This window comes from Cuculus canorus, chromosome 1 (assembly GCF_017976375.1).
Source record: "Cuculus canorus isolate bCucCan1 chromosome 1, bCucCan1.pri, whole genome shotgun sequence".
Lineage (NCBI taxonomy): Eukaryota > Metazoa > Chordata > Aves > Cuculiformes > Cuculidae > Cuculus > Cuculus canorus.
Genome location: NC_071401.1, coordinates 99,331,149 through 99,352,120, shown reverse-complemented (window position 1 = coordinate 99,352,120; position 20,972 = coordinate 99,331,149). Strand labels below are relative to the sequence as shown.

General features: G+C 42.1%; 1 long non-coding RNA gene across 1 annotated transcript; it reads left to right on the top strand.

Annotated features, from left to right (window-relative positions):
• The first annotated feature begins 2,153 nt into the window (after positions 1-2,153).
• Positions 2,154-20,100, top strand: LOC128852320 (uncharacterized). The gene is made up of 3 exons (XR_008450072.1): positions 2,154-2,228; positions 4,664-4,742; positions 18,667-20,100. It is a non-coding gene; the product is annotated as an uncharacterized LOC128852320 (long non-coding RNA).
• The last annotated feature ends 872 nt before the right edge of the window (positions 20,101-20,972 follow it).

Here is a 20,972-nt window from a genome sequence, read left to right as displayed (position 1 = left end):
TCATAACCATGTGTGTAATTGTCTACTGTAGTATTCCTATCTGATTTGAGACATCAAAGGCTGTTAGCACCTCCCAGCTCTTTGTTCATTGATGTGCTTGTTAGAACCTGTGAGATAATGCATTTTAAGTGATATGTTTTAAGAGTATAAAGGCAAAGCTGTGCATATATTTAATACTAATTTTCTGGCTAGAGCAGCACATAAAGGATGGCCTAGCATTTATTTTCAAGCTAACCTCTCCCCTCAGCTATTCTTAGTCACATACTATAGCAAAAGTCTTTATCGCATCACGGTAAGTCTGAAGAGGGAGGTTTGCATAAGAATGTGAATTTGGACATGACTCTATCACACCTCAGTCTACAGGCAAGTGATTTAAAAGACTATTGAGGTCTGACGCATGTATCTCGCTTTCTGGTGGTAGGAGTATTCCTACTGAAGAATTGGCGTCACCATATAAATTGCTTGTGAACAGCTGACCTAAATCCAAATTTTCATGGTCAAAACAACTGCTAGTGTCAAATATACCAAAAATCTCCCTGGAAAGAAGGGATCAAATAAAAAGAATCAGGCGAAACAAAACGTTGCATTATAATATGTCTGCAAAACTGTTTCAGAAGTTAAATATAACTGAAGCGTTGGCTGCAAAGTCCCTTAGCAACTGGCAAGGAACACATCCGTGCATACCCTGAGCTACATGACATTTTGATATTTTTATCACAATGCGATTTCAACAGATACCACACTTTCTCCATGTACTTTGGACAGAGAATTTCACAAGTACTGCAAGAAGTGTAACAGTTTCCATGGAAGTCTTCATAATGAAAAGTCATCACTATACCTATTAATATTTTTTTACCTTTGAAGTGTCTGTGTGGTATAGGAGACAATTACAATCCCTTAGTGGATGTGGGCATTGGCCATGCTGATTGCAGGGCAATTTCCATCTTGCTAGATAGTGCTCTGCTTATTGCTGTTCTGGTCTACCCAGACATGTGCTGATCATTCTTTGGAACCAGAGCCTGTATAATGCTGTTACTCTGTATAAAAAGTATTGAGAAATTTGAACATAAACAACAAATATTTTTGGTAGCGTTACCTTTCAAGCTGAGCAGTTCCCTCACCCTAGTTCTAACACACCCATGTGAACAATGCTATTGGCTTCACAGGGGGTGTGATGCATTGCAGAAAGTGGTGGAAACAGTCAGTTCAGCCTGGCAGGCAGGGGAGGGCAGGAGACCCCATAAGCTAGTTTTCCTGTCCTGTCGTTACTGGGTCTATTAGCTCATTGTGATACTGCTTCCAGATCTGAACTGCCACACACATGTTATATTGTACTGAATTTAATGTGCAGGAGGATGCATTAATATGAGAATTTGTTTTACTATCCTTCCTTTTCTGCTTCACATTCTCACTGTATAATTTTAATAGCCTCATTTACATGTTTACCTTATTCATATTTTTGTTTCACCCCCTCCTATCCCACCTTTGCTCCCTGTTATGCTGGGTAATCAAAAATTGGCAGTAAGTATATTCAAGAAAGGGCAAAAAACATTAAGGAAAGTGATTAACCACTTTCCCTCCTCAAACAATTTGTACATGTGTTTAGACTCATCTAATCCATGCTTTGCTAAAAGCTGGATTAGATGGTGTTTCCTCCTGCTTCACAGGGATGGGGCTGGCACTCTCGAACTGCAGTTCTTGGGGCTCCTCTTAGTCTCAGATTGTTTAGCTGTTCTGAGAAGATTCCCTCTCTTCCTCCGTCTCTCTATCCAACGAACCTCACCTTTCCTATGGGTGTCTGAAGATGGCCATTGCTGGATAAACAGCCTTTGTAGCAGTCATGTGAGAACTTTCCTTTTGCTTGGCACAGCTTTTTTCCCCTTCTTGAATAACCATCTAGGGAAAAAAGTTAGACTGTTTCTAACTGTGGTTATAAATTCATGTGTGTGGGAACAGTGTATTGTCTGCTCTCTGTTACAGTCCAACGCGCTGCTTGAGATAATGTTAAACCACAGTTTAAAGTACAGACTTGTATTCATTATCAGATTCTCCATCACCTATGACAGAGATATTACATTAATCACAATAATCAAGGTAGTTCAAAGCATTAGATTGAGTTCCCCTCTCCCCTTTTTTTTTAGGCATGGGTCTTGCCTTTCTACACCTTGTGAAATGTTTTTCTGCATTTACTATAATGAAAGGGAATTCCCCAGACATCAGTACCGGAGGTATTTGGTATCCTTTATAAATAACTTGCATTTTAACATCCTAATATCTTAGATCACTCTGTTGTCTTTGCTAATACTAAATAATGCCCAACTTGCGCTATGTTGGTGTCTGACATGTAGTTAAAGCCATGCTCAGTACAGCCAAGGGTAGATTTTTCTACATGAGCAGTTCAGAAGCCTTCTGCCACCTTGTAGAAAAAGTAAATAGGAAGAATTTCAGTTGTTTCAAATAGGTGAGCCACTTCAGTATGCTGAGGACATGGTCCTTGAATGTATAGAGGCACTGACCTTTCTTCGTTTGTCTTTTGGTAAAATGCAATGTCTTCCTGTATTTGTGGTCTTACACCTATATCACTAAAACCAGAATATCTATGGACTGTATAGAACCCGAAGATGCTACTCTTTCTGTCAGTGCTGACACAGAGGTGGCCGTTACGAGCAGTCTCAACCTTTTTTTACATGTATTTTAGTACCTACTTTTACATATTAGGTCATGGTTGGTGTTTTCTTTCTAAAGTCCCTCTTTGGTTTTAATTGACTGAGAAGCCACTGACTTCCATGACACTTTCATCACAAATGGGAAACAGCATTTATAGTCTTCTCAGTTTACTGTTGGGGTTCTTTCTCTGAAGTCTGTGGCTTCAAACCAGCATGTGACAGTAGCCATTTTAGAAGTAAATGGGGAAAAGTCTTTTTTTACTCACAAAGCAGAGTGAAACTTTGGGAGAAAAAGGGTACAAAATTGAGAAATAGTTATATATTTCTGCATCCAGCAATTGAATAATAAGCCTCAATAGTTCTGATGGCTTCTATTCTAAAATGAGGGGTTTTGATACATCAGTGCGACTTCTTTAAGGCCAAAAGAGTTGCTAGCCCCAGTGCTTTCATGAATCTGGCCACTACCTGCAAGAAATTGTAATGGAGACTATCTTGCTGCCAAGCTGGACTTGTATAACCTGTGGAGAAAATGCTAGCCAGCCAAGCATGAAATACTCTTGCCTGCATCTCTTTTATTCAGAACTGACAGAAAAAACACGTGAGTGACTAAAGATCTCAGCAATACATACCTCAAGAGGGAGAACCTTAAAAGGCAGCTTCACTTAGCAGCAAATTTGAGGATTTGCATCAGGATCTTTATTTAGATGCTTTAATCGGGGCATTCGTCAATTTATCCTGTGAGCTATGCAAATATTTCAGAAATGCTACAAGAGATTATAATGCAAAGACGTGGTTTTAAGTACAGTTCTATGTGTCTGTCTTTAATATTTGCCATATACCAAAATAGGGTAAGATGTCTCTGTAGGTTTTGAGAGACCTGTAGCTGTGTGACAGGCTCACTTTGAGATGAGGGGCAAATCATCTAAGCTTAAGTCCAACAAAAGCCATAAATACATAAACATCAGTTACAGAATGCAGTAGCTGGGTCAACTCTATTTCTCAAAAGCGTTCAGGAGCTGTCATTACTTGCCTCCTTAGCACTAAATTTTTTACTCCCTCCTCATATCTATATGGCTCTCAAATGAGCAACTCACAATCACTAAGAAGTATCTCCTCAAAATCTCCTAGCAAGTGTTATCTTTATTTAACAGGTAGAAAACTGAGGTAAAAAGATATTCAGAAATTTGTTTGCAATGAGACAAAATACCTTTTTTTTCATCGGTGCAATTCATAGGCAGTTGCAAGAGCCATTAGCTCTGACATGTTTTGGGTTTTTTTCCCAGCTATTTTGGTACAGGGCTCATGATGTTGCTAAGCTGTTTTTTTTTTGACAATTTTATCCCCGTTTTGAACAGGTCATGGGATGACTACCTCTTAATCTTTTTCTGCTTTCAATCCTCTGTGTTTTCTTATGTTAGTCTGGAACTTCAGATTGCTTCTTTGTATTTATTTAATGTTAGGTAAAAAGTAAGTGAGAAGTCTTTGTTTGCTTTCAGATTCAAGGGCACGTAAGTCAGTAAGTCTTGTTTAGGTGTCTTGGGATAGAACAGGCGACTAAAAGGTCGCCCTCAGTTCTGAGTACACCTTTACATCAATGCCGATATGGGGTCAGCTGAGCTGGAGGCAAAGCTTCATCACAGACTTTTGCCTGACACACTGGGTTGCTTAATGTCTCAATTTTATTGATGAAATGAGTAAAATAAAAAGTTGCAACACTACTCTTGGGCAAAGGACTATAGGGTATTGTAGTGGGTTGATATTGACTGGCTGCCAGATGCCTACCGAGCTGCTCCTTCATTCCTCCTCAGCAGGATGGGGAAAATTATAAAAGCTCGTGGATCGAGATAAAGGCAGGGAGATTGCATACCAGACAGACATGAGCAAACCAGATGTGATGTGGGAACAATTAATTTAATTTATTGTCAATTAAAGTGAACTAGGATCATGAGAAACAAAGACAAACTCTAATCCCGTCTTCTCTCAACCTTTTTTCCTAGGCCAAACATCACTCTTTAATTCCTGATTCCTCTGCCTCCCTCAAAAGTGGTACAGGAGGATGGGAAATGGAGGGTTGTGGTAAGTCCTTTCCCCTTCTAGCCCAGGGCACCAGGTAAAGGGGAGGAGGGGCAGGGAGAAGGGCCACTGCAATGGTGTCATGTTTTTGTTAATGTCACAGAAACTAACATCCTTGGCTCTCCTCATCTGCCTATGCACACTGTAAGATTTCCCCAAGTGATTAAAAAATCTAATAGTAAGCTTTTTGTTCAGGAATTAAATGCTTAAGGAAATCAAATATTTTTTACTATATTTGGATTAATTATCCTATTTTTGGCTGTCCTTAGCTGATACTTTCTCTGCTCCTCTCTGAGGAGGGCAGGTAAGGCAAGGAGGCCTCTTGCTGTCCTCTGCTTCCCTCTGTGCTTATGCACCCTCTGCATTGCACCATCAAGGGTCCGGAGAGACTGGCAGCTGGCAGCAGGAAGAGTGTGAGCACAGGCACAGCCTGGGCCTCCCTTTGCTGCTCCCTCTAGTTTTTGGGACATTTTAAATCACTGTCATAGTTCACTGCAGAATCACGCTTGCTATCTCCCTGGCTGATCTGGAGCAGCTCATGTGAGCCACTCGTCTGGCATATGAACTCGCTTGCACAACTCCATATTAAGGCTATTAATACGCTTTCCCTATGTGAGCAACCCTTGTTGCAGCAATGTAACACGTAGCTCGATCACATAATGTTAACAAAGAGAATTTGAGCAGACACATAGGCTTCAATCCTAGAAATATTTATAGCTAGGCTTGACTTCTAGTGTCTTGCTAACCCCTTGAGTGTCTGCAGGATTGCAAACTTAGTAAAAAGTTGGCTAAAATTTTCTGTTTACGAATGATATCAGAAGGAAGCACGTACACTGGCTTATACGAGAAATGAAGTTTTTAAAAGAAATTGTCCTTCCATCCATCCATCCTCTGTGTCAGTTTATACCATAGATACTCACTATGATAAAGTGCAGCAAGAAATGAACAGTCACTAGTAAACCAATACTCAGATTTGTATTTTCAGTCCTGTTGCTGGTAGGTCTTCTGGAAAACATCATTCCTGCTTAAGACCAGACACCAAAAAGCCAGTCAAAAAACCTTTTTTTTGTAACTTCCATTCATCATTGCTAAATTCTGTCCTCTTGGCTTTAATAGGCAAACCTTATGCAAAGCCTTCACAGTTATGCTGTAGACAGGCTCTTTCACTTCCAGTGGATAAAAAGCTAAGCATGCGAACACATTTTTGCGAGGGATACTTGGGACTCCTGTTGATCTGTTGCCTTAACTGTGCCACCAACTCTTTTTTTTTATAGTGTGGCATAAGACATGTTATTGTTTTGGATGATAAAGGACGAAGATCAGGGATCATAGGATGTTCATGAAACCTTTTCATTCAGTCTTATTTCCATGACTGTCATGGGGAAGTCACGGCATATTTGACTGAAGGTTCAGATTACCAAACGCATGCTTTAAAGTTAAAGGCTACAGTTAAAGCAAAAGTAGAGGTTTGGGTATATGATTAAGGTTGATCAAAGAAAAAGTTCACAGGTTTTGAAATGTCTCAAGTCCCTAGGAATATGTAGGCCTTAGAATTCTGAGAGGGAAGGGGTAAAGGAGACACGGGGGAAGCTTTTCCTAATACTATTATAACTGCCAGTTAATCTTAGTATTTTGACTCATTCTCTTACTGTTGAGTTCCAGCTTTTATTTATTTAGAGGATTATAAGTTTAAATTAAAAATATATTTAAATACATGATTAAGATTACAGACAGAAAAAATGCATCATAGTTACACATGGAATAATTTTTTTAGCAGAATTATGAATTTTATTGCCTGGAGGAACTCAGCCGTCATTTCTGATTGTAAGCCAGACATAACTGGAATGCCAGCATCATATACCCTTATGTGCTGGCAATGCAGTCTCCTGTTGTGAAAGAGGCCGAGTCTGCTGCCTGCTTGGGTTGCTGGCTCCCTAGGATCCATGGGGAGCATGGCTGAGGCAACCCCAGATTCTTTAGGTTGCAGTCACCTCTGCCTGCCTCAGCTGCATGCTGAAGCCTGGGCGGAGGAGTGTCTGCGTGCCTCTTGGAAAATGCAAGTGGATGAAGAGGTGCAAGTGTCTTCCATCTGCTTGTGGCTGATACAGGCTGTTTTAGGCTCAGTAGAGCTGCTGGCTGAAGTCATGTGGCTGCTGATGTCCTGCTCTTCAGTGCTGCATTGGCAAGGGCAGGGTGGTGCTGGGCTGGTCCTAGGGCAGCCTGGGATAATCCCGTGGGAATTACTGAGGGACATGGGCTGGAAGAGACTTCCTGGGCTTCTCAGGCTGACATCCCAAGGAGAAGCATGGTCTGGTTATATATTATGTGCCTTCACAGGAATAAACAAAAGCACCTAGGGAAGCCCCTTCCCTCAGGCCTCCAAGGTCCCATAGGAGGGGTCCTTCTGAGCCTGGGCTTGTCCTTAAGCTTACAAAGTAGAACAGCTAAACTCCTAATCAACTGGGAAAAACAAAATCGGTATTATTCTGCGCTGCTTCTCTCAGCAACCTTTTCTTTCTTGATTATTTAAAAGTCTTACAGGTTGTAGCTCCATAGCTCAATATGAACTGGGTGTAGTATAAAAATCAGGGCTACAGCACAAATATGCACAGTCATCACATGTGACACACCTTTCAAAACCAAAGCATCATCAAATATTTTACCAAACAGAGAGGTAAAACAATTCCCCTTTATAAAATCATAAATTTACATAATTCTAGTGATGCCGACTGTGCTGTCACTGCTTTATATGGTAAACAGAAGAGTTAAAATAGGTTCTGTAAAGAAATTGCTAATAAGACAAAAAAAAGTGAAACTGAATTTAACTGAGAGGGCCCTGCCAGCTTTAATAATGTGGATTTCAAAGCTGTCCAAGAAAAATGTTCCCTTTTTACCTTTTCAAAAGAATCCAAACTCAAACATAGTTCAGAAACAAGCTGAAAAACTATAAACACTCTAACTATGACATAAGACACTAAAAGCTAAGAAGCTGTAAGAAGTGACAACATTAACTTGTGCTGTTTGCTTCAGAGAGGGCAGAAAAGCAAAAGTCAACTAAGGTGAGGGCATCCGCTGCTAAAGCTGCCAGCATTTGTTGCTTTATGTTAATATCTGTGGCCCTAATCCCACAGTATTTTTCACCTATGGAGGACAGCTGCTCTTGAACAGAGGCCCATTGACTTCATGTAATTTGAGTGTCTCTTTTGCATTCGAGGGCTTTGATCTGTGTGGCTGTAAGTCGTTTCTTAGCTTTGGTTTACCACAGCATCCCAGCACACACCTGCCACTTTCTTAGCACAGTGCAGTTCTTCTTTTCTTAGAATCATAGAATCACTAGGCTGGAAAGGACCCACTGGGTCATCAAGTCCAACCATTCCTAACAATCCCTAAACCATGCCTCTCAGCACCTCATGCACCAGTCCTTTAAAAACCTCCAGGGAATATGACTCAACCACCTCCCTGGGCAGCCTGTTCAGGTGCCCAATGACCCTTTCCATGAATTTTTTTTCCTGATGTCCAGCCTGAACCTCCCCTGGTGGAGCTTGAGGCCATTCCCTCCTGTCCTGTCCCCTGTCACTTGGGAGAAGAGACCAGCTCCCTCCTCTCCACAACCTCCTTTCAGGTAGTTGTAGAGAGCAATAAGGTCTCCCCTCAGCCTCCTCTTCTCCAGGCTAAACAACTCCAGCTCTCTCAGACACTCCTCGTAAGACTTATTCTCCAGCCCCTTCACCAGCTTCATTGCTCTTCTCTGGACACGTTTCAGAGCCTCAATGTCCTTTTTGTGGTGAGGGGCCCAGAACTGAACACAGTACTCAAGGTGTGGTCTCACCAGTGATAAGTACAGAGGGAGAATAACCTCCCTGGACCTGCTGGTCATGTAGTTTCTGATACAGGCCAAGATGCCATTGGTCTTCTTGGCCACCTGGGCACACTACTGGCTCATGTTCAGTCGGCTGTCAACCAACATCCCAGGTCCTTCTCCTCCAGGCAGCTTTCTAGCCTCTCTTCCCTAGTCTGTAGCGCTGCATAGGGTTGTTGTGCCCCAAGTGCAGGACCCGGCATGTGGCCTCGTTAAACCTCATGCCATTGGCCTCAGCCCAGTGGTCCAGCCTGTTCAGATCCCTTTGCAGAGCCTCCCTACCCTCCATCAGATCCCTGCTTCCACCCAGTTTAGTGTCATCAAGTGTCTTCTTGACTACTGTGACTCTGCTAAGAGTTGTGGAAATACATTGTGCGTTATTTTAAATCCCATTAGACCATCTAATTGTGTAGTTCTGATGTGAGAAGTACCAAAAGCTCCAGATGTGAGCAATATAAATGATGGCTGTCCACAAGCCAGACATGTAATTATTAGTGCCAATGAAAAGAGACCAGATCATTCATGTTGGAGACCGCTGCATCTATAGCCTATATGGGCTCCCATGAGTGCAGTTTCATGATAAAGCCTGCTGTAGGTGCACATAGGTAGACCTGCTTTCCAACAAAAGGGATGGAGTCGAAGGGCACAAGGGCTTTAAAATTGAACTCAATGAATTTCTGAGCTGAACTACATGCATCTATCTCCTACCACAGCAAAGGAAGGTATACACCAATGAAGGAAGTACCTTCACCCATGCTCAGTGGATGAGAATTGGCGGCAAGGGTGGCAAATTTTGCAGCTGGGCATTAGATTGAGGCACAAAGATGGTCCCTGGAGTGAAGGAAGCCCTAGAGGGAGCTAGAGGTGTGTGGCTCCTGACTCCTAGAAGCAGCAGGTCACACGTGGGCAGCTGACATGGAGGGGGGATTCCTGGGAGCATCCATGGGAGATTTAAATGCCCCCTAAGGAGTGCCAGCGATAGTAGTGCTGCAAGAAGCTGCATGCCATGTCAGAAGGGCATGGTGAGGCAGTTCACAAGGCAGTTCACACAGGCAGGGCGAGCAGGCAAGGGTGTGGGCAAAGTGCTGGACCTTGACTAGAAGTACCAGGGATCCATGGTGTCCACTCAGCAGAAAATTAAGGCCTTTCCAAGCTCTGCACTGGCTGTTAACTGATGCAGCCTCCCAGACAGAGCCTCAGCGGGTGCACATTGCCACCCAGATGTTGGGCTGCAAGGCATGCCCCTTTCTTGCATTGGTATCAGACACCACTGGGGAATTCACTTGTGGGAGTTGTGCTCGGGTGGAGGAACTCGTCTGCTTGGTGACAGAACTCAGGGAGGAAGTGAGCAGGCTGAGGGTCATCAGGGAGGCTGACCACTGGACAACACCCTATGCTCCCTGTCTCGTCCAACAGGCAGGCATACCTCGTGTGACAGAGGACTCTCCATCCTCTCTCCATTCCGCCAAAGAGAGAAATTTAGGAGATGGAGGGAAATGGCAGCAGGCTTCTGCCCAGTGCAGCAGGTGTGTCTCCCCTGTGTCAACCTCAGCCTCCCAGGTTCCCTTGCACAGTAGAGATGAAGCTCTGCAAGTGGAACCAAGCTTTAATGAGGATGATAGGTCTCACAGTCCAGAAACGTTCCCTAGGTTAAGACGCCCTAAGCCACCCATCAAAATGGCTTCTGTAAAGAAGAAAAGATGGGTCATTGTAATAGGGGACTCCCTTCTTAAGGGAACAGAAAGCCCACTATGCAGACCAGACCCATTACATAGGGAAGTCTGTTGCCTACGTGGGGCCTTGACTAGAGATGTGGAAAGAAAACTTCCAACTATGGTCAGGTCCATGGATTATTATCCACTATTGATTTTCCAAGGAAACAGTAATTAAAACCCAACAAGAAATCTAAGGACAATTAAAAGCAACTTCAAGGCCTTGGAACAAATGGTGAAGGGATTGGGTGCGCAGGTAGTGTTCTCATCTGTAATTCCTATTACAGGGAATGATGAGGGAAGGAGTAGGAAGAGCCAGGAAATAAATACCTGTCTCTGAACCTGGTGTGAGGAGCAAAACTTTGGGTTCTTTGACCATTGGTTGGCCTGCACACCACTAGGCTTGCTGACAAAGGATGGGGTACACTTGCCCCTAGGGGGCAAAAGGATGCTTACCGAGAAGCAGGGCTCATCAATAGAGTTTTAGACTAGATATGAAAGGGGAGGGGGTCAAAACCAAGCTTGATAGAAAAAAGCCTGGGAATGGCACTCCAGTGTCTGAGGGATGGTGTGCCAGTGAAGTCCTTTGGTCTGCCACCTCAGAGGAAGTGTGAGGTAGTACTTGAAGAGGCAGCAAAGATGCAAAGTTTATTGGTGGGTTAGAACCTAGAGTGATTATTCACTTATGAATTAAAACTATTCCCCTCAGGAGTGTAGTGGGATCAATAGCCCAACTGAAGTGCATCTACACCAATGCATGCAGCATGGGTAACAAACAGGAGGAAGTAGAAGTCATTGTATGGCAAGAAAACTATAATTGCAATCACAGAAATGTGGTGGGATGACTCGCATAACTGGAGTGCTGCCATGGTTGGCTATAAACTCTTTAGGTAGAGTAGGCAAGGAAGGAGAGGTGGTGGCATAACCCTCTTTGTTAGAGAGTGTTTTGACTGTCTTGAGCTCACTGCTGGTGAGGATAGGGTTGAGTGTCTATTGGTAAAAATCAGTGGAACACTCAATAAGATATCTTGTGGGAGTCTGCTATAGGCCACCCAGCCAGGAAGAAGAGGCTGATGAGATATTCTACAAGCAACTGGGAGAAATCTCGCGATCGCTAGCCCTTGTCCTTGTGGGATACTTCAATTTACCAGATGTCTGCTGAAAGTATAATACAGCCAAAAGGAAACAGTGTAGGAGGTTCCTGGAGTACGTGAAAGACAACTTTCTGACACAATTGGTGAGTAAGCTGACTAGGGAAAGTGCCCGGCTGGACCTGTTTTATTGTGAGCAGAGGCGGCCTTGCGGGAGATGTGATGGCTGAAAGATGCCTGGGGAACAGTGATCATGAGATGATAAAATTCTCAGTTCTAGGAGAAGTATGGAGGGGGTCAGCAGAACAGCTGTCTTGGACTTCAGGAGGGCAGACTTTGAACTGTTCAGAAAGCTGGTTGATAAAGTTTCTTGGGAGGCAATCCTAAAGAGCAAGGGAGCCCAAGAGGGCTGGATGTTCTTTAAGAAGAAAATCCTGACGATGCAAGAGCAGGCCATCCCTGTGTGCCAAAATATGAACTGGCGAGGAAGAAAACCAGCTTGGCTGAGCAGAGAGCTTTGGGTGGATATTTGAAAAAAGAGGGAAGTATGAGCTTTGAAAGAAGGGGAAGGCATCTCAGGAGGACTACAAGGATGAAGTGAGATCATGTAGAAAGAAAATCAGATGGGCTGAAGCCCACCTAGAACTTAAAATGTCAAATTTTGTGAAAGATAAAAAAAATGCTTCTACAAATATATTAACAACAAAAAGAGGTTCAAGGAGAATCAACATCCTTTACTGGTTGTGGGGGGAACAATAGTGACAAAGAATTATGGTGAGACTGAGGTACTTAATGCCTTCTTTGCCTCAGTCTTTAATAGTAAGGTCTGATATTCTCTGAGTACTCAGCCTCCTCAGCCAGAAGACAGGGAGGTAGAGCAGAACAAAACTCCAATGATCCAAGAGGAGGTGGTTAGAGACCTGTTTGGCTAATTAGACATTTGCAAGTCTATGGGGCCAGATGGGATCCACCCAAGGGTATTAAGGAAGCTGGCAGAGTTGCTCACTAAACCGCTTTCCATCATCTACCAGCAGTCCTGGCTGACTGAGGAAGTTCCACTTGACTGGAGATTGGCAAATGTCATGCCTATATGCAAGACAGGTTGGAGGGAGGATGCATAGAACTACAGGCCTGTGAGTCTGACCTCGGTGCTAGGAAGGTCACAGAACAGGTCATCTTGAACACTATCACAGAGCACACACACGACAACTATCAGGCCCTCTCAGTGCGCGTTTATGAAAAGCAGGTCCTGCCAAACTAATCTGATCTTCTATGACAAGGTTACCCCCTTAACAGATGAGGGAATATAGTGGACGAGCACACTGTGGATATAGTGTACTTGGATTTCAGTAAGGCCTTTGACACTGTTTATCACAATATTCAGCTTGAGAAACTGGCCACCACTGGCCTGGACAGGCGTACCCTCTGCTGGGTGAAAAACCATCTGGATAGCTGGGCCCAAAGAGTTGGGATACATGAAGTCAAATCCAGTTGGAGACCAGTCAAGTGGTGTTCCCCAGGGCTCAGTGCTGGGTCCAGGTCTGTTTATGTATGACACTGAGCTGGGAGGAATTGTCGATGTGCTTGAGGGTAGGAAGGCTCTACAGAGGGATCTGAATAGACTGGATCAATGGGCTGAGACCAATGGGATGAACTTTAACAAGACCAAGTGCAGAGTCCTGCACTGGGGCCACAACAACCCCATGCAGCGCTACAGGCTTGGGGAAGAGTGGCTAGAAAACTGACTGGCAGAGAGGGTCCAGAGAAGGAGCTGAGGGTGTTGGTTGACAGCTGGCTGAATATGAGTCAGCAGTGTTCTCAGGAGGCCAAGGAGGCAAATAGCATCTTGGCTTGTAACACAAACAGTGTGGCCAGCAGGACCAGGGAAGTGATTGTGCCCTTGTACTTGGCATCGGTGAGGCCACACCTCAAATATTGTGTTCAGTTTTGGGCCCCTCACTACAGGAAAGACATTGAGGTCCTGGAACATGTCAAGAGAAAAGCAATGAAGTTGGTGAAGGGACTGGAGAACAAGTCTTATGAGGAGCAGCTGAGGGAACCAGGGTTGTTTAGCCTCGAGAAAAGGAGGCTGCGGGGAGGCCTTATTGCTCTCTACAACTACCTGAAAAGAGGGTGTGATAGGTGCCAAGAGATAAGTAATAGGATGAGAGTGAATAGCCTCAAGTTGTGCCAGGGGAGGTTCAGATTAGACATTAGGAAAAATTTTTCACAGAAAGGGTTATTGGGCACTGGCAGAGGCTGCCCAGGGTGGTGGTTGAGTCACCATCCCTGGAGGTATTTAAAAGACTGGTAGATGAAGTGCTTAGGGATATGATTTAGTAGTGGACAGGTATGTCTGGAGTCAATGATCTCAAATGTCTTTTCCAACCTAGCAATTCCCTGATTCCATGATTCCAGACTCATGTCCCTAAAATGCTACAAACCATACGTGCATAAACTCCCTGCTTGGGCTTGTTTCAACATCCAAACAAGCCTGAAAGCAGTGTTTGATTATCCAAGAGTAGGGGAATGCAAACCTTCTGACACCTCCATAAAGCCTCCAACAAGTATTTGGCCTAGGAAGCAGTGCCTGGGGAACATTTCCACACAGAGATAAGTTTAATTGCAGACATCAGCATTTTGTTGGGGAGGCTGCCTTGTCCAAAAATTTGCAGTGTTTGCATATGTTATTTCAAGCATAACAGCTAGCAAAAAAGGATCAGCTGGTGCTCTAGACTTCAAGGCCAAGTGCTGTAAATATCTACAATAAATGCTGTTCCATACATGAGTAATTCCTTTGGCTTTGTCTGTTCTGTCTCTGGGACCTTAAGCTAGGGAGCACAGTACAAAGCTTGACCTGCTCTTTGTGGGCCTATATTGCTGCCAAGGGGATATCCAAAGCCCAGCCATCTCCAGGCCCTGCACTCTCCTTAGCGCACGTGAAATTAGGCTTTGCTATAGGAAGGAAATAGTTTGTCCTGGGGTAGAATGGGATAAGGGGTAGAAAGGCCTCTTAACTCACTGAGGGAAAAGGAAACCCTGCTGAAAGCATTACCTACTTTACGACACTGAATTTGCTCTTGCCTAAGATGAAACCAACCTTTTCAAAGGGATATTGTTATCTAATTTTGGTTTAGACCATCAGTGGGAAAGGCAAGGTTTTATGGCTAGATTTGGTTGTTAGTTACCACACACCAGGTACCATGGGCATAATATTACATGTATGCTTTCAATTCTATTGCATCTCTCACACATAACTAACTAATACATCAGGTGTTAAGTTGGATTTTTGGATGCTTTTGGTTTTTTTTTTTTGTTTTTAGCATATGATCTGTTTTTAGAACTAGCAGGGAACACGGAATAAAGACAGACTGTAAACATAATTTAATGATTTGCTATTGGTCTTAATGTTAGGAGTCAGAAGAAAGAAATTTGTTGATATAGGGTGTGACTGGGATACATATATAATTATTTTATAAAATAGCACGAACATTGGCCAAAATTGGAAAAAAACCAGTGTTTCTAAACAGGAAAATATTTTGCTGCTGGGGATTTGTGTGCGAGGAAAGAGCTGGGGGATTTCTTTATGCAGCATAGAAATACTCCCAACAATTCATCCAACACTGAGTTTCTTTGTCATCTGTGTAAGGTTTCATGTAACTGAGGCTGTGAGAAAGGCTGAAAGCATTTTGATGCTGGAAGAAGAATTCTCATAATTAAAGGCACACACCTTTTAAAATAAATTCTCCTGCAAAATTAAAAAAAAAAATAATGCAGAAGGCTTGAGCTATTACTCAGGTGTCTGTTACCTATCAAAGTAATTTGCAGTTATCATGAACCAAACGGTATAAACAGAGGGTGAAATGTGATTGATTTTATGAACATGCATGTATATACCCGCACTATAGGACCCTGGCATATCTGTCCTGTTTCACAGAGCTACTGTGGACAAGGGTCCTTCAACACATTTTCCCTTCAGTTCTGGAAGTTGGTATGAGATTGATACAGGTACTTCGCATCCCCAGCAGCTCCACAACAGCCTCGTCCCAAGCGAGAGGGGCCTAAGCCTGTAATTTATCATCCAGCTAGTGAGCATCAGTCTGCCTCTATGGTGTATTTACACCTGCTGTCACCAGTTGTACTCATTGTCTTCGTTTCACTGATTCTGGCAGGTTGGTCTGACTGGCAAATAACGTCCCTGCTCCTGCAGTCTTGACTAGCATAGCCTGAAACCACTGCAGCCCCCTTCATCTCTTCCTCTTTGTTCTTTAGAGAGCTCGTACACTTTAGAAAGCAAAATCTTATGGAAAGATGTAATCTAGGATAAAATCCCCAAACTCTCTGGAAACAAGTTTGTGGAACTAGTAACACATGGTGTCTTAGCTATGTGAATGACAGCAAATGTGTAATTCATTTAAGCTGTTCTGTAGTGTTAGGACCACCCAAAAGATGGCACTAAACAACCTTTAGTCACACACACATAGACACACACGAAATTTGCTAATAATATGCGAAGAAATAGTTCACTAGCTTAATTCTGTAATTTTGTGTGCAAAAGTAGAAGTCATCTTAGATAATTCTATGTTAGACCAGCAGGAATATTGAGGACAAACACTCAGATAAACTTTGTACTGTAAATATTACTTTTTTAGACCCACATGAAAGCACTGGTATTTTTGTGAACATGGTGCTGTGACATTTGCTGAGCAGTGCAAACATGTTAAAATTACTTCGAAGTTAGGCACTGCAGTTAAAATATTTGTTTCTCTAGGAGCTACTGGTGCTATTGCTGTATATTGACCTTTGTAAATCTGTGGTTATTGAGCCAGAAGTGCTTTTATTTATGTGGAGTCATTCTACCAGTGCCCACAGACCTGCATGGAATAACAAGGGTTAGCAAGGGGAAGATCTGGCCTATTGTACCTTTTTTCGATTTTTAAATTAGCTTAGATGGCTTGTGATGGGAAGAACAAGACATGTTTCTACTAGTCACCTTCCATAAAATCCCTTTCATATTTATAACCTCTGAAAACACAGTCGTGGGTCTAATTTTAATAAACCCTAAAGATGAGACTGTTCAGAAGAAGTGCTGGAGGAGGAATCCTCACATCCTGTATGAGTATTTTTTTAACATAGTTTCATGATTTTAATCGAATACCGCATGTAAATAATGAACAATGCAAATGGAAAAACATCACCTTTGCTTAGAGCAGAAATCATTTAGGCCCCAGAAGGAGTTGAGAAACCTCGTGCCTTCTACAAATGTTTGATCCCCTTGTATTATGAGGTTTCTATTTTGAATGCAGTTGCCTGTTAGCCTACAGCCAGAGAAGGATGAGAAGAAACTTCCCAGGATCTAGGAGAGATGTACTGGGAATCCAGCAGTGTAAAGTCTGCTGGGATACAAAATCTTTCAACATGTTCTCCAAAGCTTGTCCACTTGATAAGTCTTTAGTATTTTGCTCAGATTTGCCTTTCTTACTGCCACAGCCAGAATGGATGCATAGGAAATGTTGAGCTCTCCATAAATCTGAATACTCATGAAATTAAAGGAATTTAAATTAACTTTTCAGCTCAGAAAAGGGAATCAAGGTTTTATGTTTGAGGAGAGTTTTTTTCCTTTCTTCTTTTATCTTTTGTTTTTACATCTTAGGTAAGGAATTTAGCTCACAGTAATTTGTCTATAAGATGGTTGTATTGTAACCACTATTTGGTTATAATCACAAAAAGAAACTTGAATGTCAGAGTTTTCTTTGGGGAATGAGCTGGAGCGTATAAGAGAATTTGGTGGCACCTGTGGAAAAACTGTGCACAGACTTGGAAGCACCAGCTAGCTTGATTACATTTACTCACCATGAGATAAAGAAGCCAAAAAAGGAGAGACAACGGAACTATACACACAATGGGTGGACGAGGAGCTGGCTTCTCTTTGTACTTGTAGCACAGGAATGAGACCTGCTCATTGCTAAGTAGGAGATTCTGCACAACACACAGTGTTCCAAGCCACCATAGGGGTTTCATAGATTTCACAGTTCTATTTGGATGTTATTGTCACAGCCTGTTGAAACAGAAGGCTTACCAAGATTACACGTGTAATAGGAAAACTCAGTTGTAACAGCCAGTACTAACATATAATTCAATAATTAATTTTAAAAGGTCTGTAGTATCATACAAGGCTAATATTGTAAATTAAGGCTAAGTGAAACAAATAACTTCATGCCTCTCCAAGGCCTTCATAATTTGATTTTTAACAACTTTATTAGTGAAAAATAAGTCATAGTAAAAAAATGAAATTACTCCACAGGAATATAATTGGGGGTTAGAGGGATGTAAAGCATTTTTCTGACAATCATTGCAATATGTATAAACTTCATATTCTGAGGGGTTTTGAATTCACTGCAGATATTTTCTGTACCAAAGAGGATGTAAAGTTTCTTACATAAGCTTAAAGATAACTTTGCAATGAAGTAAGAGTTGGAGGATGCAAGGGGGAGGGGTGATAGGGAGAAAGAGAATCTGAACTGGAACATTACTAATTCTCACAATGGAAGCTCAGTGAAAAAATATGCTGCAGAACAAACCTGCCTTCATCAAGTCAATTCTTGGAAAGAATTATAGCCATTTGGAACTGCATTTTTACTTGAAAACTCTTTGGAAACAGGATACTGCTCCCAAGAACTTTCAGTCCTTTTGAGACCTGGAATGAGATTCATCTCATTCAGCTTCAGACATCTGCACTGTAGTTGTCTGTATCTGAACCCTATGTCCCTTTGTCACTGGAAAGAAATACATGTATGATTTGTAATGTGCAGTTCACCTAACCTATTATGGACATTTACTGTAGGGTGAAATGAATAGCATGCGTGAGATGCCCATTTTCTCTCTATTGAATCTAAAAGGCACCTATATAAAGACTGTTCCAGAGGCAGATTCAAATGTCCATGAGAGGAAACTCGTCCCCAGTTAAAAATTTTATTTTTTTTTAAATTTTGGAAAGACTATGAAACAGTTGCTATGGTTTTATGCATTTAAACTCAAAGAAAAAATAGTAAGAGGAACAGTGTAATACACTTGGCAGACAAGATGCCATTGGAATGATTTGTGACAGCAGTGTTTGTCTTTGTAGACCAACTTGCATAGAAGTCAACCATTGTACCATAAAGCAGTCTGTAGAGCATTTTGAGGCCAGAGATAGATTTATCTGGTCAAAAGTGGAAGCCTTCTCCACATCTATTAACCTAGACGCTCTTCTCCCCCATTTATAGACGATGGAGTGAAACAAGAGCCTGTGGGGCACAGTTCATATCTGAAGGTCAATGGCAAAAGCCGCAAGTCTGGTACCTCTCAAGTGCCTGGTTTTCTCTGTCAGTTAGCAAAGATGCCTGGGTTGGCTAATTAAATGCACTTCAAGAACTGCTGCAGGCAAGACCAGTGCTTCTGTCTGCAGTGAGGCACAGCTTCTGTGAATGCAGCTTCAAGAGGGGACTTGAATTAAAAAAAGCAAAACACACACCCGAGAATGTCAACCTGATGCCGAAAGCAGCTGTAAAAAATCCCAGTAAGAAGAGGAACAGTTGTTTTATGTCATAATGTTGGAGTCTAGAAGCCCACAGTACGTTCCTGGCTGTGCTTCTGCTCACTGTGTGACTTAAAAAAGGATAATTATGACTTTGATATCTTCCAGTTGCTTCAGCTGGGAAACGGGTAAAGAAATCTTCTGGTCCCTCTTTGTCACCACTTCATTTGACAAGAACAGGCAAATTCAGAAATCTTGCAGCTCGACTTCACAGTTAAGGGAAACTTGAGGATATTTGATTAGGATTGTGCTTCAAATGGTGACTTTTTTAGTTAGCTTAGTCCTGGATCAACCCAGAGTAATTTGTTTGGAAGAAAATCCAAGCAACAAATTAATCAATGAATCCTTGGAGATACAAACTTCGTTTTATTTTGTGGCGTCATATATGCATTGCCTTTCTCATTTCTTTTCATTCTCCTGTTGCTACAATGCAGGCTGGCTCAAGTTTGGGACCTGTAGACAAAAGCAGGGGGCAGACATCCCAGCCTTCTCTTGTTTTGGCACTACTCTGCGGAGAGGGCCTGTAACTCTACCATTAGACACACAACTCACTTGCACACTAAGAACATGTGTGAGGGGACCACTTGAAGACTCCTTCCATTGAGCTAACCGGTGAGAAGGGAGTTTTAAACACTCTGAAGTGCTGTTGTAACAGCTTTCCATGTTTATTGTATAATAGAAGCTAAAATGTCTAACAGCTGTATAATACATCACTTGCATGGAGGCAGTGAAAATTCTGAAGGCAAAAATCTCAGTAAGGTAGGTATTTTGTGGGGAGAAAAAGGTTTTTAAGCAGAGAGAACTGCATTAACACAGAATACTAGGCAATTTGGTCCTGTTGCTGAGCTTAGAAGCAAATTTGTCATAATATTGGCCTCAGTTTTGAACTGGACTTTTCTGCCGTTGCTTTTCCTTCCCCTCTAATTTTCATAATTTCAGGCTTATGTACTGTATGTGCTTCTGGGTGCTAATACTGTCTCTACCATGTTTCTGCAATTTGTTTGCAAAATATCCTTTAGTCTGAAGCTGCTGTTGTGGAAATTATTAGTGATCACAATGTGTGCAATGCCTAATTAGTACTGGAACTCGAGCCTTATCTTCTTCTCATATGCAGCCAGAAATCTCAAAGTGACTTGTATTGTGATGGTTGTGTTGCATTTTAATAAAACTTCCAAATTCAGTCTAGAAGACTTTATAAGTCGATGTTCATGCCATTGTTATAGTGATTCTTGGTTCATTACATTTTCTTGTATTATTGTTCATTTGTATTCAGGGGCTTGAATGAACAGCACATTAAACTATTTGCTCAAGTGGGCTGTTACAAAGTTTTTTCGTAATAAGAGAGCATGAAATCATCCAACTATCTGCTGGAAAATGTACTAATTATTTTCTGAGTGGGTAAAAGGTCATAGCCAACAGGGCAAGGGAAAGACAAACAAGACCCATGCAACTGTGCATTGGAATTAAGCCTAGGGAGGGAAATCAGTGTTTATAAATACAGTCCATAAAAATAGTAGTAAAGCCTTTCTAAAGGCTTTCTAAAGGCTTTACCATGTTGTCAGACGGGAAATTTAAGAATTATTTTGTGTCAAGACCAGAAAGGCCTGCTCATACAAGCAGAGTTTTGGTACTAGCAAAGAATAGGAACATTTTATTTTCAAATTCAGAAAGCAAACTTTGGTCATCATGCAGGAAATACACTAGACTTAAGAAATCCTGCCACTGACCTCTATGGTAGAATAAAGCTAAGAGGGAAGGGGAAATAATTCTCCAATTTTTTAATTACTGTTATGCCAAGACTTTTAGGAGGGTTTGAATCCCAAATGTGCATTCTAAGAAATGAAAGCATTTTCTTTCATTGAACAGCCCTGGAGGGTGGCTGGCTTTTTTTTTTCCCCTCTCCCCCCACCCACAGGAGGTTTTCTTTTTTTTCTTTGTTCTTGCATATCGTGTAAAAATACCAAGCCATTTGTAAGAAGTTCACTTAATTCCTCA